This window comes from Castor canadensis, chromosome 9, assembly GCF_047511655.1.
Source record: "Castor canadensis chromosome 9, mCasCan1.hap1v2, whole genome shotgun sequence".
NCBI classification, from domain to species: Eukaryota; Metazoa; Chordata; class Mammalia; order Rodentia; family Castoridae; genus Castor; species Castor canadensis.
In genome coordinates this window covers 53,330,778-53,356,160 of record NC_133394.1, presented here as the reverse complement: position 1 = coordinate 53,356,160, position 25,383 = coordinate 53,330,778, and the positions used below count along the sequence as shown (strand labels likewise).

General features: G+C 37.7%; 1 protein-coding gene across 1 annotated transcript in view; it reads left to right on the top strand.

Annotated features, from left to right (window-relative positions):
- LOC109676405 (uncharacterized) overlaps positions 1-25,383 on the top strand; it is a 96,572-nt gene that overhangs the window by 52,899 nt on the left and 18,290 nt on the right. The window contains exons 3-9 of the mRNA XM_074041113.1: positions 6,651-6,810; positions 16,907-17,030; positions 18,050-18,159; positions 20,905-21,086; positions 21,912-22,081; positions 23,170-23,331; positions 25,068-25,259. The gene's annotated coding sequence lies outside the window, so the exon portion shown is untranslated. The remainder of the gene's footprint in view (positions 1-6,650; positions 6,811-16,906; positions 17,031-18,049; positions 18,160-20,904; positions 21,087-21,911; positions 22,082-23,169; positions 23,332-25,067; positions 25,260-25,383) is intronic.

Here is a 25,383-nt window from a genome sequence, read left to right as displayed (position 1 = left end):
GCATTGACTCATTATTTTAATACATGTATTTAGACACACACACACACACACACACACACACACACACACACACGTCCTAGAAGAAATAATAGCCCACTATCAATTGCATTGAGAGTATATGTTTTGATGTCAAGAAGTTGTTTCCCATTTAAAAACCTCATCTCACACTAGGGATATAGCTTACCAGTTCAACACTTGTCTTGCATGTACAAGGCCCCAGGTTCAATCTCCAGTACCTGTAAACAACAGGAAGCAGATTCAGCTATTAAGCCTGTGTTGTTCTGTCAGATGTATTAAGAAGTCTGTATTTGTCCAGTGGTGTATGTGTGTAATCCCAGCACTCAGGAGGCAAAGGCAGGAGAATTGCAATTTTGAAGCAAAATTGGGCTACATAGAGAGACATCGTCTCAACAAAAATTAAAACAAAATAAAAACAAGTATCTCCCTAGAGAAATGGCTGATTCCAGATCTGGGGCAAGGAAAGTGCAAGGTCAAGGTAAGCTTGTACATCTTGGGAAATAAAGCAAATATAAATGCTTGAAGATTAATGGGATCATATCAAAAGGACCCAGTAGCCATCATGAAGTGTTACTGCTGACCAAATTTGGGACAACTGTAGCACCAAAAAGAAAATGATGGTAATAGATTATAATACACTGTATTTAAAAAGTGGATCATGAGTTTATGGTAATATGATAGTCCAGTAGCATAACAGCTAGTAAATGTGGAAGAAATGACAAGAGTATAAAATCATCCTTTTGTAGCATACAACATAATAACGGACGCAGGCATGAATTTTCAGTCAGTGGTTAAGCCATGAGGTATATATTTATTGAGGCACAGAATATTTATATGACCTCAAATGTTACTCCACATACTCCACAAGTTACTTACTAATTGACAAAGGGAAAATGTGTCATTTTAATAAGAAGTGCTGTGGTAGTGTGGTGTGTAAGGAGAAATAAGGTAACATCATAGTGGGTCTCATGCTGGAAAATTTTCATGAAGAAAGAAAGAGCTGGGAACAATGGCTTGTGCCTGTAATCCCAGGTACTAGAGAAGTAGAGATCTAGAGGATCACAGTTAAAAGCCAGCAGGGCAAAAGTTAGCAAGACCTCTATCTCAACAAGTGAACCAGGCATGGTGGCACCTGTTTGCAAACCCAGCTGTGTGGGAGGCAGAGGTAGGAGGATCACAGTCCGAGACTGGACTCAGGCAAAAATGCAGAACCTTATCTGAAAAACAAAATAGACTCATAGCGTATCTCAAGTGGTAGTGTATTTACCTAGCAAGTGTAAGGCCCTGAATTTAAACTTCAGTACCACTGCCCCCCAAAAGAAAAAAAGAATCAGAAGAATGCAGATGGTAATGCAGTCTCCTAAGGTAGTTAGTCTGAACTCTTCAAAGTGTGCAATGTTGTAGGAAGAAAATGAGAGTTTAAGGGAAGATAGGGAAACCCAGGGAGTGGGGTACGGGGGGAACTTTATGGATCTTGATTAATACTGAATGGGGTTGGAGTGAGAAGCTATAACGGACATTTGTTAGATAATTAGAGAAATTTTAATGAGCAGAATGTTGAATGATGACATTGAATTCATGTTGGTTTTCCTATGAGCAATAATAGAGTTGTTTTTATAATGTTCTTTTTCTTAGATGATGCCTGCTAAGGAATCGGAAAATGAAATGCCGTGATGTCTGGCTTATAATCAAATGATCTGGCAAAGTGGGAGAGAGAGAGAGAGAGAGAGAGAGAGAGAGAGAGAGAGAGAGAGTGTGTGTGTGTTGACACTCAGTGAAGCTAGATGAGTAAACTGAATTTTTTTGTTTCATTGTTTTGACTTTTCTGTTGATTTGAAAATTTGAAAACTAAATATTAAAAAAATCCTACTAGTAACTAGTGATCTTGGGTTTGAATTCAAGTCTAATATGTAGTGAAAGCTCACGTGCTTTCCCTTAAATCTCATGGTGTATATTTTCACAACTAATTCATGTACAATGAAGACATTTTTCCAAATAATGATTATTGAAATCAAGCCATTAAAACTTAACAATTAAAACATAGATATTTTTCCCACCTGAGGGAATACTTCCTAATTTTATATTCGTAGGAACTTTAAGAAGGAGCCCTTATAGTTCTTTGGTATACATACTGCAAATGCTTCTGATGCAATTTTTTAAATTAATGAATGTTTCTGGAAAATACCCATTTGTCAACTTCTCTTGACTAAACACATAGATTTGCCTTTATTGGTTGATAAACAGGGAATCAAATAAAATTTCATTGCACCCATATTCATTTTTGAGAAAATACATATTTTAAAATGCTAAAAGCAGATATCTCAGGTTCTCTTGTGTAAACAGTGTTTATAACTGAAATTTGCATATGATATGAAGTCTTTGCTCTAAAAAAACTCTTCAGTCTTCTGGCAAGCTATGGTTTCAGTAATACACAGGCCAAAATTAGAAACTTGATGTTAACCTTAGGCCTACCAGATAAAATACAGGATGCCCAGTTAAATTAAAATTCCAGATAATGAATAAATTTTCATGTAAGTCCCAAATATTGCTTGGGACATACTTATACTAAAGAAACTTGGGGAAATGTGTATATGTTGGTCAGTGTGCACAAAGTTTTAGTTTTTTAGTATGAGTAAGTTGTAAAGATCTAATGTACAGCATGGGGACTGCACTTAATAATGTACTGTGTACTTGAAATGTGCTGAGAGCGTCAGCACACACACACGGGAACTGTAAGAAATGATATAGTAGCTTGACTAGTAATCAGTTCATAATGTGTATGTATTTCAGAATGTCTCTGTATACCTTAAAAATATAATTTGGCTTTTAAACAAAGAGCTAGTATGACAAGGGCCCAGCTTTACAGCACACTCTGCCTGCTGTCCTCTTCTGCTTAGGAATCGGCCCATGTAACAGGCTAGATTGTTCTGGGCTGTGATGTAGGGAAGGTGAGAAGTGCAGCCTAAGGGCAGATGTGCTGCTGCACTCATTTGTAGAGCTCATTAAGACCAGCAGGTGCAGCCTAGGGAACAAAGAAGGGCCTGATTATAACTTTGAGCACTGAGACCTTACACTCACCATTCTGTACTGCTAGGAAGGTAGTCTGGGCCTACTTACTTACTGCTCCCTGCCTCATTTTATCTGTGATAATTGGGGTAGTAAAATAGTTGCTCATATGGTTGTGAAATTTAAATGAGTTAATATATGTAAAGTAATGAACAGTGCCAAGTATATGTAAAATGATGCCTATATGTGTATTTGTTTCCCTGTTAATATTTTTCCTTGATATTTGTGATTATATCCCTTCAAAGTTCCCTATATGGCATGTTTCTCTTTTTTACTGGAGAATTTAGCAAATGTTTATCTTTTTGTTTTTTGGTCTTTTCAAAGAACTATCTCTTGAAATTAATTTTTCTTCTTTCTGAATTTATCTTTGGTAATCTCTTGCTCCTGTCCTGTGGTTTGTATTTTGTTCTTTTTTAGCATTTTGTGCTCAGTATTTAAATCATTTTATTTTTATGTTTAATGTAGCACTGCTTAAACACTGAAGTATTTTCTTTTGAGTTTTGCTTTATTTTAACCCCATAGAATTTGATATGCTATAATCTCATTATTACTAGTTTTAAAATACATCATTAATTTTTGCCCTGTCTGTATTCCCATGTCAATATAAACTTGCTAGGTAGTATCTCTTTCCTTAAAAAGAAATCCTTTACTCAACAGAGACATTATCATTTTTCTCCTCTCATTTGTAACAACATTCCTCAAGAGAATTTTTCATATTTATTGTTTCCAGTTCCTCATCTTCCATTGTCTTTTTATTGTAGTCAGCTACTTTCACTATCTTCAAACCACCCTTACCAAAATCATCAGTGACTTTCATCTTTCCAAATTAGGGGGGTCTTGTCTTTTTAGTTCTCTCCTTTTGTTATGAAGCAAAATTTTCCTCACTCAAACATCGTGGAATGTTTATTCATGGACTTCTAAAGTATCATTTTTCTTAATTTCCCAACTTTTGGCATCATACCTTTTAACAGTCAAAGTGACCCAAGGTTATTTAGAGCTGGGCCTCTAGGTAAATGAATCTTTTTCTCTCCCTTCTTCCTCACATTCCCTCCCTCCCTCCCTCCTCCTTTCCTCTCCTCTCCTCTCCCTGTCCCTGTCCCTCTCCTCTGTCCTCTTTCCTCTCTGTCTCCCCCACCCCTACCATACTATACTAGCCCTGACTCTCTTGTGCATGTGTGCATGTGTGCATGCATAAATGTCCTGGGGATTGAACCCATGATCTCCCACATGATAGGCACGTGCTCTACCACTGAGCTACATACCCATCCCAAATCCTCACTCTTGATTATCCTCAATCTGTAGTTCTGTTTTTACCATCTCAATGATTGTTGCTGCCATTTTATCCACTTATTTAGCCCACAAACCTTGGGCTCTTCCTTATTCTCTTTCTCTCTCACCCAGTCACCCCATTCCATGTCACCTCTGCCTTCTGAATACTTCCCAAATCCCATCACTTCTTACCTCTATATTTGCACAGTAGGCCAAACCATCAACTTTAGCCTATCCCGCTATGATGGCATCCTAGTTAGTCTCTATGCTCCCCTTTCTACTTGCAGCCTCATGTTTGTTCCATCCAGGCAGGTCTTTTTAAAAATATAAACCACATAACATAACCCCCCCATCAGTACCTTCCTGTCACATTTAGTATAAACTCTAGCTCCTACAGAACACAGTGACCTGCTTTTGTCTCCTTAGAGTTTTCTCCCTTGCTTGCTATTTCATGCACACTGGTTCAATCTGATCCCCACTTAGGAAGGTCATGCTAGCTACTTCCTACTTGTCTTAATTTGTATTCTCTTACTGACACTGAATACCATAGACTGCGAATTTTACGAAGAGTAGAGGTTTATTTGCCTCATGGTTCTGGAGGCTGGCATCAGTGAAGGCCTGTTTGCTGCATTATAGCATGGCAGAGGACATCCTGTGGGGAGACAGAACCAGTGTGCTATTGCAGGTGTTTCTTCCTCTTCTTATAAAGCCACTACTAATGTTACCTTTGGGACTTCATCTTCATGATCTCATTTAACCCCCATTAGCTGTCACAGAACCAACCTCCAAACACATTAACATACGAATTTGGAGATTAAGTTTCCAGCATATGAATTTTGGGAGGACACATTCAATCCATAGCACTTCTCTTGGAATGCTCCTCCAGAGGGTTTTGCTTGGTTTGGTCCTAAACCTTATTAAGTACATCTGTAGATGTTAACTCCAACAGGACCTAAATGTCTAGTTAATATTTTGTGATTTTAGTTTCAGTTTGCTAGAAGTGTATTGTGTTGTTAACTTTCCAATTTTGGGTGCTTAATATTTTCCTGTTAAATATGACTTGTTTAGTTTGAAACTGTTATTTTTTGTTCCAATTTTTATTTCATATGTCCAAATGTAAAATAAAAAAAGGTCCACACACAGTTAGAATGAGACCATCTCAGATGAGACTGTGCAAAGCAATTCAGTGTGCACAATAATTTCTCCCCTTCAGTTTTGCGGCTTAATATGGTGGTGTGATCAACAAAATTGGATCACGTGCATGCTTGGTTGAAAAATTTCAACTATTTACAAAAACAGCATGAAGGACAGTTGCTAGTTTGCAAATCAATTTACAGTAACTGTTCTGTTTTTTTACTCAGGAGGCACATGAAAGTGAAAAGTTTAGCTGTCCCATTTCATTCAAGTACCCCCAAATAAACACAAACAATAGTCTCCATAATGCATACTTTGGAGGATTGAGAGAGTAGACATTAATTAGTTATTAGTTAATTATTCAACTGTTTAGCCTAAGAAATGTGCTAATTAATAGTTTATGATTTTTTGTTTTCATTTGCTACAAGAATACAATATTGGTAAATTTCCAGTCTTGGGTGCTCAGTTTTTTTCTTGATAATTTCTAGTTTTATTATATTGTGATAAGAAAATGTGGTCAGTTTGGCTTGAGGATTTATTGAACTGTACTTTGTGAATGCTTATACATTTCCTCCGGACCTGTGAATAGAACATTCTTTGTAGAGTTTAAGTACAGTAATCAAACCAAGGCTTCTGAGGGAATAATTTGGTAGTTCTGCATTTAAAATTTTTTGTGTATTTTATTTAACAAATTCTGGCAGAAATGTCTTAAGTCTCACACTGCAATAATGGTTTATGTTAAAATCTCCTCTGTTCTTTTTAAAGAAGTATTTGCTTTATGATTCCCTGTGACTCTAGTTTCCTTTAAGACTTTATACCGTTGTCTCATTTAATGCACTTTGCTTTGAACCCTCAATTTTCTAGTTTCAGTATTGCCACCCTATTCCTTTTTGTTTACACTTATCTAGCATTCTTTGCCAATCAGTTGACAATGTTTTGGGGTCTTTTAGTAATGTGCATATTGTTGCAACAGAATATACAAGTTGTCTTTTTTTTTTTTTTACTCAGTCTGATAATCTTTATTCATTGAGAAATGAACCATGTCTGATTTGATTCTTGTCATGTTACTTGATGCCTTTGAGGATTTATTTTTTTCTTCCCTCTTCTTTCCCTTTATTGTTATGATTCGGTTTTTGTCTTAGAAATTTTTTCCTTTAACTCAGATATGAATCAACACAGCTATGTCCACCTGCTTTTTGACGAAGGCTTCAAAAACGTATGGTGGAGCAAGGACAGCCCACTTCAACAAATGTTGCTGGGAAAACTGGATATCTGCATACAGAAAACTGAAACTAGATCCATGTCTTTCACCCTGTACAAGTAGTAAGTCAAAGTAGATTAAAGTCCTTAAAATGTGACCTGAAAATTTGAAGCTAGTGCAGGGAATACATTGGAACTAATAGGCATAGGTAGAGACTTCATAAGTAGCATTCAAGTGACTCAGTAACTAAGAGAAAGAAGTGACAAATAGGACTACATGCTAAACATACCTAGCCATTAAAAAAAAAAAATTTAAGATTGCACCTCACTCTTGTTAAAGTAGCTACCATTAAGGACACGGACAACAACAAATGTTGCTGAGGAACAGGGGGAAAAGAACCCTCACATGCCGCTGGTGGGAATGTAAATTAGTACAACCACTATGGAAAACAGTATGGAGACTCAAAATACTAAAAAGAGATCTGTCATACAATCCAGCAGTTCCACTCCTAGAGATATACCCAAAAGAATGTAAGTCAGGTTACAATACAGGCACCTGCATACCCATGTTTATTGCAGCACTATTCATAATAGCTAAGCTATGGAAACAGCCAAGATGCTTCACTACTAATGAATGGATTTAGAAAATGTGGTATTTATATGAAACAGAATTCTATACAACCACAGAGAAGAATGAAATTTTGTCATTTGCAGGTAAATGACTGGAGCTGGAGAACATCATCTGAAGTGAAGTTAATCAGGTTCAGAAAGCCAAAAGTGCATGTTTTCTCTCATGTGCAATTATAGACCTAATCCAAATATAGGAATGTTATGAAAAATAGGTCACGCTAAAGGGAGGTTACATACAAAAGGGGGAAGGTGGAAGAAAGAAGTTAGGCAGGTGAATATGGTTGATGTACTCTCTATACAAGAATGGATATAGAATTTTAAAACCTGTTGAAAGCACCATAGGACGGGGACTAAGGTAGAAAGGAGAAAAATAGAGAAGATGAATCAATTCGGTTTATAATACATATATACATGGGGATGTCACAAAGAAACTCTCTGTGTAGGTATCTTAGGCAAATAAAAGTGTCATTTTCTTTCTTTTAAAAAATTGGAGAACAGGCTGGTGGAACAGGTTCTGCCTGGAGGTTTGATACGAGTGGAAGTGGGGAAGAGGTGGGGAAAGGGCATGGAAGGGTGAATATAATACAAATACTGTGTACATGTGTATGTAAATGGAAAAAATGATACCTGTTGAATCTGTTCCAGGAATGGGAAGATGGAGGGTTAGAAGGAGAATGGTCGCAGGGTTTGAATTCAAGTATGATATGTTTGATATTTCGTAAGAACTTTGTAAATACCACAGTGTACCCCTACCCAGCACAACAACAACAAAAAATAGATAACCTTAAAAAGAAAAAAAAATTTTCCCTTAGAAATTCTGCATCTCATTTTTCTCTAATAGTGGTCATGTAATGTTCTTCACTTGATTATGAAAAATTATCAAACATGTCAATGCTCTCAATTGAACAGGAAAGAGGCTCAGAAATAGACCTTGAAAATATTACTGGTAAGTTTGCTTCCATGGTGGCTAGGAAAGAAAAGCTATAAAAAAATTGTGCTTTGAGTACACATAAAATATTTAAAATAGGTGTAAAATAACACCAATTTTTCCATTTTCAATACTTTGTAACTATTTTAGTGTTCTCAAAAAATAACCATTAAATAAAAGCCCACACAAGAGTATACATGTAGGGACACATAATTCTTCTGCCTCAGGCTGCAGTATGCTTCCTGTAGCACTGGTTTGTATTTAAAACTCAGATATCTTAAAGTATCATGGAATTTATGCATTGAAATTGGATAAAATATTGCATTGACCAGTATTTGCTTTGAATTACTGAGGTTTTTCGTGCCCCCTTCAATTCTCTGTCTGAGGTGAGGACCTTGCTTGCCTTACTCTACTTTCTACCTAGTTTATAAGAGTTTCATTGGTTCATGCCCTCTGGAATTCTGACCCTGACTTGCATTCCTAGGACAAACTCTTGTCCTGTTTTTAAAAGATACTACTTTTGTTTTCATCACTTTATAGAGTGCAGTTTATTAATATTTTACATCTTTTACATCTGTATCCATTGATGGTATTTACTTATTAAGTCTTAGAGAACACTTTTGTCTGGGTCAGGTCCCATAGAATGAGTTATGTGGCTTCCTGCATTTATCTGTGCTCTAAAACAGTTGTATATGAAAAGAACTTTGTTTCTTTGATGTTTGGTAAAAATGAACTACAAAATTATCTATGTTTGTACCATCGTGCAGAGTAGAGGGAAACTGCCATTTCAGTTCCTATTACTCAGATTTTCCTTATCTTCTGGAGCCAACTTTAAAAATTTATATTCTCCTGTAAAAATTGCCACTTTTATTTAGACTTTCAAATTTATTAAAAGATGAATTATTTTCTTATAATTTAAAATTTGCCTGGTTCTGATTTGATGCTCTTAGTGTTAGTTTTTTTCTGCTTATTACCTTTTGGTATTGTTTCATAACTTTTCTCTTGTTTTTGCATTTTGAGTTGAAGGCTAAGTTTACTTCTCTTATATCGTTTAATATTCAGAGCATTCAAATTTGCTCTGAATCATTTGAACTTTTCATTTTGATTGCTTCTTTGATTTAATGTCATTTTAACGTACCTTTTTATGCAGGGTGAAAGACAATTTCAGTCTTCTACATATGGATATCCAGTTTTCCCATCAGCATTTGTTGAAGAGGCTGTCTTTTTTTTTTCTATCGTGTGTGTTGGGCTCCTTTGTTGAAGATCAGTTGGCTATATATCTGGATCTTCTTTTCTGATCCATTGGTCTTCCTGCCTGTTTTTGTGCCAATACCATGCTGTTTTTATTGTTATGGGTCTGTAATATTGTTTGAAGTATTGTAATGTCTCCAGCATTGGACTTTTTGCTCAGGATTGCTTTGGCTATTTGAGGTCTTTTATGTTTCCATATGTATTTCATGATTGATTTTTCCATTTCTGTGCAGAATGTTACTGGAATTTTTATAGGAATTGCATTGAACATGTGGATTGCTTTTGGTAGTCTGGGCATTTTCCCAATGTTGCTTCTACCAATCCAGAAGCGATGGAAGGTCTTTCCATCTTCTGATGTCTATTTTGATTTCTCTCTTTAGTGTTTTATAGTTTTCATTATAAAGGTCTTTGCTTTCTTTTGTTAAATTTATTTCAGGGTACTTTATTGTTTTTGAGGATATTGTAAATGGGATTGTTTCCCTGATTTCTTCCTCAGTCTATGCATTGTTGGTATATAGAAAACCTACTGGTTTCTGTATGTTAATTTTGTATCCTGTTACTTTGCCAAAAGAGTTTATGATTTCTAGTAGTGTTTTTGGGGTCTCTTAGAAATAGGATCGTGTCATTTGCAAATAGGGATAATTTGACTTCTTCCTTCCCTATTTTAATCCCTTTTATTTCTTGCTCTTGTCTTGTTGCTCTGGCTAGGAATTCCAGAATTACATTGAATAGGAGTGGAGAAAGTGGACAGCCCTATCTTATTCCTGACTTTAAGGGGAATGGTTTCAGATTTAGTATGGTGTTGGCTCTAGGTTTGTCATACATAGCCTTTTATTGTGTTGAGTAACATTGCTTCTATTCCTAATTTCTTCAGAGCTTTTATCATGAAAAGGTGTTGGATTTTGTCATAGGCTTTTCCCATGTCTATTCAGAGGATCATGTGGTTTTTGTCCTTGCTTCTGTTTATATGCTGTATTACATTTATAGATTTATGTATGTTGAACCATCCTTGCATCGCTGGAATGAAACCAACTTGGTCATGGTGTATGATCTTTTTGATGTGTTGTTGAATCCTGTTTGCCAGTATTTTGCTGAGAATCTTTGCATCTGTATTCATTAAAGATACTGGTTTATAATTCTCTTTTCTGGTTATGTCTTTATTTGGTTTTGGAATGAGTACAATACTGGCTTCATAGAATCAGTTTGGTAGTGTTCCTTCCCTTTCTATTTCCTGGAAAAGTTTGAGGAGTATTGGTGTTAGTTCTTCTTTAAAGGTTTGGTAAAATTTGCTGTGAACCATCAGGTCCTGGGAGGTTCTTTGTAGGGAGAGTCTTTATTGTTGCTTCAATTTCATTGTGTGTGATAGGACTATTTCAGAGTTTACTATCTTTTTGATTCAATTTTGGTTAGTTAGATGCATCTAGGAATGTATCCATTTCATCTGTATTTTCCAGTTTATTTGAATATAAATTTTCAACGTATTCTCTAATGATTCTTTCGATTTCATTGGTATTTATGGTTATGTCCCCTTTTTCATCTCTGATTTTATTAATTTGGGTCTTCTCCCTCTCTGTTTTGTCATGTTGGCTAAAGGTTTGTTGATCTTGTTAATCTTTTCAAAGAACCAACTTTTTGTTTCATTGATTCTTTGTATAGTTTGTTTGGTTTTGATCTCATTTATCTCTGCCCTGATCTTTATTATTTCTCTCCATCTGCTGGTTTTGAATTTGGTTTGTTCTTGTTTTTCTAGGAGCTTAAGATGCATCATTAGATTTGTTTATTTGAGAGATCTCTGTTTTTTAAATGTTGACACTTGCAAGTATAAACGTTCCCCTTAGCACAGCTTTTGCTTTGTCCCACAGATTCTGGTAGGTTGTATTTTCATTTTCATTGTATTCTAGGAACTTTTTGATTTCTTTCCTTATTACTTCGGTTTCCCATTGGTTTTTCAGCAGTGTGTTGTTCTGTCTCCATGTGTTTGAATATTTTATAGGGTTTCTTTTGTTGTTGAGGTCTAGTTTTATTCCATTGTAGTCTGATATGATGCAGGGGGTTATTTTCATTTTGTTGAATTTGTTGAGACTTGCTTTGTGTCCTGAAATACCTATTTTGGACAAAGTCCCATGACCATCAGAAAAGAATGTGTATTGCCTAATTGTTGGGTGAAATACTCTGTAGACATCAACAATGTCTATTTGGTCTAATGTATGGAGTTTCTCTGAAGTTTATTTGTTGATCTTTTGTCTTGATGACCTATCTATTGGTGACAATGGAGTATTCATGTCTCCCACTATCACTGTGTTAGCATCTATCTGTGTTATTAGGGCCATTAGAGTTTTTTTTTTTTTAATGTGGTTGTGTGCTTCTGTGTTTGATGCATGTATGTTAAGGATTGATATTTCCTCTTGATGAATTTTTCCTTTGAACAATATGAATTGACCTTCCTTGTCTCTTCGGATTGATTTTAGTCTGAAGTCTGCTCTGTCAGATATGAGTATGGCTACTTCTGCCTGTTTATGGGGTCCATTTGTTTGGGAAATGTTTTTTCCAGCCTTTGACGCTAAGCCAGTGTTTATTTATTTATTTTTTTCAGTGAAATGAGTCTCTTGTAAGCAACATATGGTTGGGTCTTGTTTTTAACCAAGTTTTCTATTCTGTGTCTTTGATTGGGGAATTGAGGCCATTTACATTCAGTGTTAATATTGAGAGGTATTTACTGTTTCCAGTCATTCTTCCTCCCCTGTTGTTTAGTTTTAACTATTCCTTTTTTTTTTTTTTTTTTTTTTACTGGTTTGCTTGCTCAAAAGGGTTTATTCTTTCTTGAATCTTCCTGTCTCACTCTAGTTTACTCTTCTATATGTAAAAGTCCCTTAAGTATCTTCTGTAGTGCTGGCTTGGTAATCACAAATTGTTTAGTTTTTCCTTGTTGTAGAAGGTTTTCATTTCTGCTTCAAATTAGGAAGAATAGTTTGGTGGGTAGACAAGTCTGGGTTGACAGTTGCTTTCTTTCAGGGCCTGAATTAAGTCTTTCCATGACCATCTTGCATTTAGAGTTTGAGTTGAAATATCTGCTGTTATTCTAATGGGTTTGTCTTTATATATGACTTGTCTTTTCTCTTTTGCAGCTTTCAGAATTCTTTGTGTGCTGAGTGTTTTCATTATGCTATGTCTGGGGGTGTTTCTTTTTTGGTCCTGACAGTTTGGTGTTCTGTAAGGTTCCTATACCTGGGTGACTCTCTTTCTTCAGTTAGGGAAGTTTTCTGCTATTATTCTATTGAATAGGTTATCAGTGCCTTAGTTTGTATCTCTTCTCCTCCTTCTATACCCATGATTTTTAAGTGTGGTCTTTTCATGGTGTGCCAAATATCTTGCATGTTCCATTTGTATTTTCTTAGCATTCTTTCATGATCTTTTACTGCTTGTTCTAATTCCTCTACTTTGTCTTCTGTTCCTGATACTCTGTTTTCATCTTTCTTCACTCTATTCACCAAGCTTTTGATAGCAGCATTTATTTGGGATATTGAGTTGTTTATTTTGTATTGATTATTTTTCAGGATTTCCATATTTTTATTGATTTCCTCTTTCATATTCTTGGTAGTCTTCTTAATTTCATTCATCTGTTTATTTGTATTCTCTTTGAGCTCATTTAATTGCTCATTCACGTTCTCTTTGAGGTCAAATACTAAGTTTTTTGTTTCTTCTTTGAGGTTGTTAATCATTTTTACGATTGTTTTTTGGAATTCGTCATTTGATAGCTCTTCCCCTACATAAGTGTTTCGATCCTTAGTGGTGGATTGGCTTTTCATGGAGAGTGGTTGTCTTGCTGTTTCATTCTGTATTGAGATTTATGCATCTGGAGTTGGTTTTGGCTAGGGTTTTAATTCCTTGTGTCCCTGTAGTTGGGGTTTTGAGGTTTTTTTTCTCCTGGAGCTTCAGCAATGTTCCTCAGAGAGGGGTATGATGGATAGGTTACCCCTTGCAGAGTTCTTGTTGTGGTGCCAGTTACCTCTTTTTTCTCCTCAGTGAGGGAGTTGGAGTTCCTGCTCTTTGATGGGTGCACAGGGACTCTCCTGCAGTCACAGTGAGAGTTTGGTGTCTCTGTGCACTGTGGGGGGCAGGCCTCCTAGCACCAACAGAGTAGTGGATTGCCACTCAGTGGAGGAGCTGGATTTCCAGCTCTTAGTCAGGAGAGATATGACTCTTCTGCAGGGAGGTGCAGCATGAAGCACTGGGCTTTTGTGTATCTTGGAGGAACAGGAGTGGCAGGTTACAGCTTTCTTCCTGTCATTGGGAAATGTGGTGTTCCTGCTCTTTGACAGGGGAGCAAGGGCTCTCCTGCTGTCAGGCACAGTGGGAAGTGCTGAGCCTCCATGGTCTGTGGGGGGAGTTATCCTGGCGCCAGCAGAATAACAATGCCTGGAGCCTGGGGTTCACTTAGGCATGCGATGGCAGGCGCCTGGCACCGAGTAGCAAGGTGAGGGTACATATGGGGCAGCAAAGCCAGCGGGGTTGCATCCTCTGGTGCCCACAAGGCAGCAGAGGCCCTAGATCTACTTGCATTGGGTTATGGGCTTCCAGGAGCCATGGCAGCTGTTGCAGGCGCAGGGTAACCAAGCCTTCAGACAGCAGGAGTTCTGGGGCCTGCTTTCCAGGCATGAGCTCCAGGAGGGTAGTGTAGTAGTGCTGCAAGCATGGGGAGAACCAAGCCTGCTGTCAGCAGGAGTTCTGGGCCTGATTTCCCTCACAGGCTTTGGGGAGTGCAGTTCCATGTCTCTGCTAGAGGCTCAGCACCAGAGAACCAAGCCTGCCAGCAGTGGAAATTCTGGGGCCTGATTCCCTCAAGGGCTTCAGAGAGCACAGTTCAGTGGTTCTGCTTCCAGGTGAACCGAGCCTACTGCCTTGTACATTCTATTACCTGTGTACCAGTGGGAGTCATGGGTCCTGTTACACAGGGTGCCAGTTTCCCTGGCATTTCAGGGTGAAAGTAGCAAGTCATGTAGTGGGGGGAGCGTGCAGCTCAAAGTTCCTACATGTACCAAGTAATGGAGCCTGGAGCCGCATGGTGACTTCAGGGGTGGAGTGATGAGCTGCAGTTGTTTTTCCCATTTTTCCTGTGGTTAGTGCTTTTCTGTTTGCAGATTCAGAGAGGGCTTTGCTTCTCACTGTTTTGGGGACCCTGTGGGTGCCTTTGGGGGTCCTCTTATCTCCCTTTTCCAGGGTAGTTAGTCACCGCTGGGCTGTAGGAATGTCAGCAACCACCATCTTTGCTTCTTTCACCAATCTATGATTTATTTTTGTGTGTGTGTGTGTGTGTGTGTGTGGTAGGATCTTTGCAACTTTCCCCCACAGCTGGCAGCAAACTCAGGATCCTCTGGTTTCTGCCTGTCGAGTCCCAGGATTACAGGGGAGAGCCACAATACCTGATGCATAAAACCCATTCTGAAAAGCCACATACTCAGATTCTCTGTGCCCTGCATGAAATAGTGTAACATTCCTCCAAACATGTATTATTATCTGTCTGTCTCTCTCTCTCTCTCTCCCCTGAACCCACTCTCTCTCTCTCTCTCCATTTATCTTGTTAATTCCAAACTGTAGTTTAACACTCATTTCAAATGAATTCCTCAAGAAGCCTTCCTTGTCTGCCCTTCTCACAATCTGTCATATACATTCTCTCTTTAGTCTCTCACCTTACTCTTTAAATTTTTTCGGTGTATGTGAATGTCTGGTGTTACACAGTTACAAGCATGACTATGTTGAATTTTATTTCCTCCCATTCAAATTTCTTTTTGTGACAGCTGGACCTGGGTGGCTTTTGTCTCTGCTTCCCAGACCTATCCAAGTGCCTTTCCCCTAGTTCAGGTTCAGAAACTGTGTGTTAAATGAATGAAGTGAAAGAGTTGCCATGTTCTCGTCTCCATCCATGGCAAAAAACTGTTTCATATATTCACTCAACAAAGTTTCAAAATTTCTTCAGTGGTCAGAGGTCTGTGGAAATTAAGTCAGATACAGGCTCTTGCCTTGATGTCCTTAGAGTCTAGTGAGCAACAGCAAGATATGTATTCAAATAACTATTGCAGAAACCTGTAAGGGAAACCATAAACTTTGTTAGTAAGTCCAAATGGCAGTCCTACATGATGGTTATGGGAAGAAAACTCTCCATGTGATACAACTTAGGTTGCCTCACTTCCCTATTCTCCTGTGATCTCTTGAGATGGCTTGATTTGAATCCCTTTTGTTACCTCAATGGTGCTTGGTTTCTAGGTATTTAGCTTATCTGTGCAGTGGCTTCCTCATTTGTGAAGTAGTCAGTTGTTTATAAGAAAGAGAAGATTGTCTTTACATAAAGTTGTTTGGGAAAAATATTGTATGTTCATGATTCTGAAGAAGAAATACGATTGGCATATAAGCACGTGAAAAGATGTTCATCATCACTAATCACCAAGGAAATTCAAATTCATTCCACAATGCGGTATCGCTGCACATCTACTAAAATGGCTATCTTAAAAAATGGCAACAGTACGGGTGATGATGTAGATTAAGTGAACCAATTACATGGTGTTGGTGGAATGTGAAATGATACAGCCTCTCTAGAAGACGGTTTGATAGTCTTAAAAAACTAAACATTCAATTACAATAGAGATATTGAACTCCTAGTTATTCATTCTAGAGAAAGAGTCTTATGTTGATTCAAAAACCTACGTATAAATGTTTATAACAGCTTTACTTATAATTGCCCAATGTGGAAACAACACAGAAGTCTTTCAGCAAAGCAAGTAGTTAAACTATAGTGTATCATGGAAGTATTTGAAAATAACATAATGAAACCCAGTAAAAACTGTAAAAAGTGGAGAGGAAAGATACAGGAGGGGGAGAACTTCATCAAAGTACATTATATGAATGTACAAAAATATCACAATGAAACCCAGGTACAATTAATATATGCTAAATTAAAACCAGAACAAAATTTTGCAGGGCTGACTGGAAGATCATCAGGTGATTAGAATTCTGCTCTGAAGTGATTAAGTCACTTAAGACACTGTTGAGTGCTCACAAGGTATTTGTTGTAATAGAGCAAGACCAGCCCCACTCCAGTCTGTCTGGCTTTCTGTCCCTCCATATGATCTCTCACACATTTTCCTGCCATGAGTCATTCACTATGATGTGACACAACGAAGATTGCCCTGACTAGGGGGGAAATTGGTGGGAAAAATTTGATCTTGGACTTTCAGCCTCAAGACTATGAACTAAAATAATCTCTTTTCTTTATAAATTACCCAGACTCTGATATTTTGATAGTAATATGAATTGGCCTAATACAGTGGGTTTTGATATACTGTACTGTATTTTTGGGATGTATTTTGGGGAAAGCTGAATAAAAGACTGATATAATCTCTGTACTATTTCTTACAGCTGCATATGAGGCTACAATTATCTCAAAGATTAAGATGTTAAAAGAAGGAAGCAAATCAGAAGGGAAATAGATACTTCAATCTGTCAGTTACGGCATGAGCCTTAGAATTTTGACGTCATAACGGTGAGTAATCTCAACTGTCACAGCCTCCTTACACTTCAGTTATCTATATACTTTGCCATGGCTATTGGTCAGAACCAAAAGTTGGAGAAAAAGGCATACTCTTGTTAATCTACAAGCTCTCTCCAGTCAAGGCTTCACTGCACAAGGTAGACTTTTGATGTACTGTTTTTTGGTTTTGATAATAAAAACAGAGTAAGATTGCAGAAGGAGTCTAGTTTTTTCTTAAGTATGTGAACTAGTTCTTACCTTTTGTACTGGTTTCATGAAAAGCTACTCATGTTCATACTCTTTAGTACTATTGAGCTCAAGAGCTTAGAATTTGTATTCTCATTAGAAAAAAGTTCTTGGTTCCATGCAAGGTAATTTTGTAAAGGTCTATGAAAAAATCTGTCCTAGTTATAAGAGGGGTTGTATGTTCCTTTCAGTCTGGTTAGTTTTTACCTGTTATTACCACAGAGTCCTGTTGTAGTTCAAACAAAAATCTAAGCATTTCAATTTGTTTTGAAACTTTTTGATGTTTTCAGTATTGTTTGGTGTGTTTTAGCAACTTTCTCTAAATATTTGAATATCGAATTAGATAAGATAGTAATCAATTTTCCAGAATCCAGATTTACTTAATTTTTATGTTAACATACCAAAATGGAACTATTGCTTAAGAGATCTTCATATCATTCCACAAAAATTATTCTTGTCAGGGTCACCAATGGCTTCCATGTTGCTAAAACCAATGGCCAGTTCTCAGTAGTCATCTGCTTGGCCTTGCTGTAACACTTGGTATGGCTGATTGCTCCCTTCTTTTTAATACTCTCAGAATAGGCAGGCTTCTTGACTTTGTTAATGAGTCTCTTCACCACCTTCCTAAAGCGATTAAATCCATAAGTCTATGACTCCTGGATTTCCGTGATGTCGTCCTGCTTAGGGAAATGAAACTATAATTTTTAGCATGGGGTCCCCCTTCAAATTGACATAAGCTCTATTCCATATTTCACCACTGGTTAACTGTTTTGTTTGATGTGTAGAAGGAAGACAATTCTTGTGAAATGGGAATCCAGGATGAGAAAACTACATCTTCAGAGTCCACAGTGTAAAACCTGCTCATCCTCAGCTCCAACAAACTCAGAAACATCTGGTGAGGGCAGAGCGTCACCTTTTCTTACCTCTTGTTCAGTTATTCATTTCTTGTGTTCAATAACATTCAGGTTTGTATGCACTACATCCTCTCCTGATTATTACAAAATGCATTTTCACTAACACATGGCATTTTCACTTATCCTTACTATAAGAAAATATAAAGTGTTTTATCTTTTGTTTTTGCAAATGCTTTAAGTCCTCATTTTTCCAAAAAGTATTTGTGGATATCCTGTGCTGTTCCCCTGTAAAGAATATCACCAAGAATCAAGAGAATCAGCTTGTGGTGATTCACACATATAATTCCAGCAGCAGTGAGGTTGAGGTGGGAGGATCCAGGTTACAGACCAACCTGGGCTACATAGTGAGGCCCTGTCTCAAAAAACATTAAGAGAATCAAATCACAAATTTGACAGGCAGTGACCCTCTTGCCTGGACTTATAGACAGATAAAAAAGGAGTGGAAATTTTAGGCTGTCATCAATGCTTCTAATAAGAAGACAGGCTGACATGTGGAGAAGATTGGACAGGATCATCCAGGTGACTCTGGACTGTGACATTTAAACCCAACCTATGAGATGAGAAATAGCCTCCATGCCTAGATTAGGCAGAGAAAGCAGCAGGCCTGAAGTGGGTACAACTTAGCCCTTGGAGGGAGGGGTTCATTGAATTCATACCTGTCATAACGTTTGTCTAACGCATGGCATGATGTCACACAGAAGACTGGAGAAGTTGTCAGGATCTGGTCACACAGGGTCTCCATAGGTATTAGGATATTATTCTGAAAGGTTGTTAACTAGGGGAGCGCCCATAGTAATTTATTTTTAGTGTTTTGTCTGGCTATTGTTAGATAATGGATTGACAGGCAGGTGGCATTGGAAGCAAGGCATCCAGTTAAAGGCATCAGTTTTCCTAATGACCAGTGAGCAATGTTCCTAATCATCCATCTTGGAAGTGGCAGTTGAAATAAAAGATGCAGGAGACAGGTTAACCAACTGATACACATTCCTTTCAACCAGGAACACATATGCAACTAATACCAAGCCTAGAACTTGGTGATTACTTAGTTGTCTGAAGGCAGGGAGATAGAAAGAAATGACTGGCCTTGGCATTTCTTTACCTGTCCATCTCTGTTTTCATTATTTATCAAATACCATGAAAGACAAAGGAAATCTCACCTAGAAGCTTTTTAGTCACTCTAGGAAAACAACATCTTCCATTGCTGCCCTCCTGCTGCCTTCCAGCCATGCCATATCATAGGTAAGACTTTCAAGATGATATATTGTCTTTGTGAAATGCTGTATTTCATCTAAGTGACAGTAATAAGTTTGATTCATCAGGGATATTCTTGTGATGTATTATGTTAAGCACCTTATGCATCTCATCTTGTCTACCCCTGAAATCTCCCCTATGAAATAAGATTATTTTCATTGTTTGACAGAGGCTCTCAATGCTCAGAGTTCTAATGTCTTACCCTAGGTCACTGCATTAGTAGAGTCCACATTTAAGACTAGATCTGTTAATTTCAAAACAGACTGTTCTTTCTTTTGTGTTTTAATGAAAATTCCACAATCGTTTGGATTCTTTCTTACCACCAAAGTCAAACTTTCCTTAGTGGTAAATAAAGGATTTAATTCCCATCTACTTGTTATCCAGTGAATGAAACAGTATGTTTAGTGAACAGAGAAATGGAAAAGAGGTCTACCTATCAAAAATGTACAAACATAAAGACAGTCGGTTTGTTCAGGATAAGAGACATTGCCTACACACGTTGGTGGAGGGACAGTGATATTTTACAGAGGACAGAAAGGAAGACAACCTAGTCCCTGGCATGGGGTCCATGGGAAGTACCCTGTAAGAGCCTGATAGAGGTCGAGTCCTGAAAACTACAGACTACTTGTCATTCTCTTTGTTGCTAAGGTATATTGGAGGGGTTCTCAGAACTATACCAGGAATATATATAACTTTCCTGAAGGCCCTCCAGCACAGATACTATCATCTGCAGGTTTTAGATGTGAAAACAGAGGCTGAGAAAAGGTTAGCAAGTGGTATAGGGTCAGGCTTGGGAAATTACAAGAAACTCAAGTCCACATCAGCCTCATCCCAAAGCAAAACCACCTTGTATCTATCCATGCCCAGCCTAAGAGAGAAACTACAACAGTGCTCATTTTGACTTCTTAGGACCTCACAGACCACTCACATTATGTTTTGAAGGGGAACGTGTTTTCCTTCACTTCTTTTTCTTAACCTTTGTAATTATGAGCATATTTAGGGTGAGTAGGCCTTTGTTTTCTTACCAGATGCTATTTATTGTCCTGGACAATGCTGACCCCTTACTGTGTTTCAGAACCTACAGTGTTCTGCTAAAGAAACATTTCATATGAAGACAAAGTTCCCTTTCTGTTAGAAAGTTGCATCTATTCAAGAACTGAGTTTTGTTTTGATTGGCACACTTGTTCACATTCACCATTGCAAATGCACTGATGGATCTATGCATTCCATGCAAGGGAACATATCTCAGTTTTTTCTGTTTATTATTTAAATACCTATGCTTGAGCACCTTTGTTCAGCAGGGTCTCCCCAGTGAATACTCAAGATGTCCACTCAGTAGACACAGCCTACTTTATTTCAGAGGCCCCAGGAGAACCCTGTTCACCAAATGTGTGCACATGGTCATGGCAAGATAGGTTTGCTCATCCCATCATCATCAGCCTGAATCTGTATTTCTGTTTTTTTTTTCTGTATAGGGCATGAATATCCTTATGGAATTAAAACGAGCCACCTTGGATCCATGCCACAGGGACCTCTGACCCTTCAGAGGTCCAATCTGGAGTAATTATCCCCAGACCTCCAAGACCAGTTCATCCTGAGGCCAAGGCACCCAGCTAAAGGACAGCAGGGGAGCAATGATTCCCTTCCCTTTCTTCAGGTACCATCTCTCAGCTCACACCTGCATTCCTGACAAGGAACTCATAACACAGAGCTTTCTACAGGCTACGAGAGGGGAAGGGGCAATAGAGGCAAGAACACAAAACTCAACACAGAATCAGGCTTGGCATGACTTCTGTGGCCTGAATGTAAGACCTGATGCTCTTGTAGAGAGTCAGGATTTTTTCACACCTCTAGGGAGATAGAAGCTCTCTTCTCTGTCTGTCTAGAGTATTTTAGATATGTAGTTATGTGTGTACATATCTGTTTGTCTCATAAGAGGATGCTTTCTGGAATCTTAGGCTCTCATATCTTCCCCATCCATGGGTTCTCTCAGGATTTGGGGCCAAAGAAGAAAATGATCAAATGATGGTATTAAATGGAGTCTATCCTGGGGGTAAAATACCTTCAGGTTGTAATCTGAATTCAGTTCTAACACTACCCCTTGGCAAGCTTACTTTCTACATCTGCCTCAGACCTAGATCTAGACCTGAATTGAACGTTCAGAGTCTTGCCATTTTTCCCTGCCATTCCAGTATCCTCCCACTGATATTTTTTTCTGTAATATAAACAAGTATTTAATTGGAGAAGTATTTAACAGGAACCAAATTTCTGCTGCTTATTGTCATATAGTTACAAGTTTGGGTAAAGTGGACTATAGTAACACTATAAGGCATACAACTAGTTTCAGAAAGTGGAACATTTACACTACAAAGGAATCTGTTTTTCTGTTCTGCATTACTGCAAGCCTGGTACAAAAGAGAATTAGTAGGGACAAAGGTAAGTAATTGAAATGCTACATACAATAATCTTGCTTCTTCCTTAGATTCAGAGCAGAAGACAGACAAAAGAAGATGTACTTTCACAAATTAGATGTTTAGGCAGAGCTCTGTCTCCTACCGATACGACCAGTGTATGGTGCAATTGCTGCAAAAGTTCTTTGGAACTTCTCTCATGGATATTTGTGAAAATGGCAGTCTTCCCATCCCAATTCTGGTAGGTCTCATTTTGATCTCTGTAGACCTCCAGAGGGAGAGAAAACTGGGCTGGGGTGACGAGTGTTTTCATTGAGCTCCATTCCCAAATGGAGAAATCATTAGGCCGTTCTTAGCTGAGAAGCATTGTTAATATTACTTCATAGAACAAAAATCTGACTGAGGCATTGCAGAATTATTTAAGTGAAGCGCAAAAAAAAGAGTACATTTGTGTCTATTCTACTGGATCCTACAAAAATCCACATGGACCTGCTAGATAAATCCAGTGAGATCAGTTATTGTGAACCTCTGACTCCACATTCCTTCAACATTTTCTTCTGGCTTCTTCATTGAAATCCACACTAGTCTCAGGTCTTCTTTAAGTACCAGTTCATGTGAGATTATTCAGTCTTCAAATTCAAAATATCTGTCATGATTTTTTACTTCAACTGTTTAAGTATAAAATTCATGCTCTGTCATGTATTAATACTTTAGTCCTAACACATTGCATCAACTGGAAGTCACAGATTTTGGCCTGTGTAATTTTAAATTGATGTTAGCAACATTTATATAATGTCCAGTATCTCTTCAAGCACTCTACTAAATGTAGAGAATTTTACACTAGATGTACGAGTTTATCATGTCAAGTACATAATGGAGCCTATCCTGGGTCTTGCATCTTTCACAGCTCATGTAGGGAGTATCTATGAATTCCAAAGTCTGCACTTCAGAAAGGGAATAAAGGAAAGCCTCTGTAAGGTTAGGTACTGTGCCCAAACTCACACACCAAATGTGAAGTAAAATAAACTGTATGCCTATTGTTTTAGCTGACTATGACATGATCTTTCTACACTGCAAGCAGGGGACATGAAGAACAAAAGGCTGTTGAGAAGGAAATATAATTAGAGTGAGCTTCATGGAGACGATGAATTTTGAGCTTGATTTGAAAAGACTCTGTGAAATACAAGAAGTGTAGAAATGAGGATGCAGTCACTTAAAAGAGAAAAACCAAATAGGAAATGAGTATGGCATGATTACGACTCTTGGTCGAGCTGGTGCTCTGTGCTGGTTGATATGAAATGCCATGCCCTTTCCTTTCCTTCCACACAGGATATGATTTTCTTTATCAATCAAAAAGGGCCAGTCACAGAAGGCATCTCCCAAAAACCAGGCAATGTAAACTCATGCAGAGCCCTCAAAGAGAGACTAAATTCTGGACTCCAAGTGGACTTGGATGGGAAATTCATCTTTGTGACAGCATCAGTGTTAAAGGTAGGGAATGTGACAGCATCATCCAGGTAGTATAGCATAACTATAAAGGTGTAGGATTCCTTTACCTCATCATGATTACCCAAGAACAATAATAAAGAATACAGAAAACCAAAAGACCCATCACAAAATCCAAATTTAAGGAAGCTACTCTGGTTGTTACAAAGCCTCATATGTTAGATATGTTTACCATTGTCATCACTCACCACCCTCTCCATCTTCCTGACTGAGCACTCCATGCAACATGATAACATCATTAGTAATGCTATTTATTTTGTCACTGAAGATAAGTAAGGATTAATAAAGTAAAATTACTTCAGAGGGAACACACATATTACTGAGTGTTTACCAAACAAGCACCCTGCATTTTGTCCTCACTGCCTTCTGAATGAAGGCAAAGTTACTAAAAGAATTATTTGAAAATACTACAGAAATGTATCATCATACGCAGTTTTCCTCACAACAATCAAAAAAATCCTTAAAGGGGCCAGCAACAGCTCCATATCTTCACTATTCCTCTGCCATCCCTTAATACATATACTTTAAAAGTTGTGTTTAACAACAAATGTTGGTGAGGATGTGGGGAAAAATGAACCCTCATACACTGCTGGTGAGAGTGTAAATTAGTACAACCACGATGGGAAACAGTATGGAGGCTCCTCCAGAAACTAAAAATAGAACTGCCATATGATCAAGCAGTTCCATTCCTAAGGATATACCTGAAAGCATGTAAGTCAGGTTACACGTAAAGGCACCTACATAGCCATGTTTGTTGCAGCATTTGTCCTGACAGCTATTGGAAACAGCCAAGATGCTGTGGTATTTGTATATACAATGGAATTTTATTCAGCCATAAAGAAGAATGAAATTTTGTTATTTGCAGATAAGTGAATGGAACTGGGGAACACCATCTTAAGTTAGCCAGGCTTAGAAGGCCAAAAGCTGCATGTTTTCTCTCATATGTGGACTATAGACCTAATACAAATACAGTAATATTAGGAAAACAGGTCACACTAAGGGGAGAGCACAAATGAGAGGGGGAGGGTAAAAAGAAGCGGAAGTTAAGGAGGTGAATATGATTGAGGTATTCTCTATACGAGAAGAATGTAGAATTTTTAAACCCATTGAAACCACCATAAGAAAGGTACTAAGGTAGAAAGAAGAAAAATAGAAGAGATGAACCAAATTGGGTTATAATACATATATACTTGGAAATCTCACCAAAAAAACTCTGTAGCTATCTTAAATAAAGCTGTCATTTTTTGTCTTTTACAAAATCTGAGAACAGAAGGACAGAACAGGTCTTGCCTGAGGGAGTTAGTACCAGTGGGAGGAGAAAGAAGGTGGGAAAAAGGTTTGAGGAGGTAAATATAGTGTAAATACTGTGGACACATGTATGTAAATGGAAAAATGGTAGTTGTTGAAACTATTCCAGGAATGGGAGGCTGGAGGATAAAGAATAATGATGGAAGCACAGTGAATTCAAGAATGATACAGTTGATATATTGTAAGAACTTTTGTAAATGCCAAAATGTACACCATATATCATTATTGAATTCACCCCCTCCATCATTCTTCTTTATTCCCTGCTCCCTATGTCCTATTTTTAAGATATAGTCTCCTTTGTTCTGTATTTTCAACGGGTTTAATTAATGGCATAGAAAATTTACAGTTTCCTTTCTCTATATTTACAACTTGCTAAGTAAAATTGCTTGCTTTAAGTGTTTTTCTGTGGTTAGTTTTGCAGACCAGCTGCCAAAGTACAACATTCTTCTCTTGAAATACCTTTCTGCAGTGCTGAACAACATTCTGCAACATTCCACAGCCAATAACATGACTCCTTATAATTAATTTGTCTATATGTGTGGCTCCAAGTATTCTTTGGATGCCTACTGTCCAGCTCAGAAGTAGAAAAAGAACTAAGATAAAAGGTAATTGAATTTTATAATTGTTTTTATGAGGCTGCAAAGTCCACACATTCCTCTTGAAATTCAAGGATAATTCAAGTATGTACAATTTTTAAAAAATACACACTTGAATTTTATCTGGTGAGGT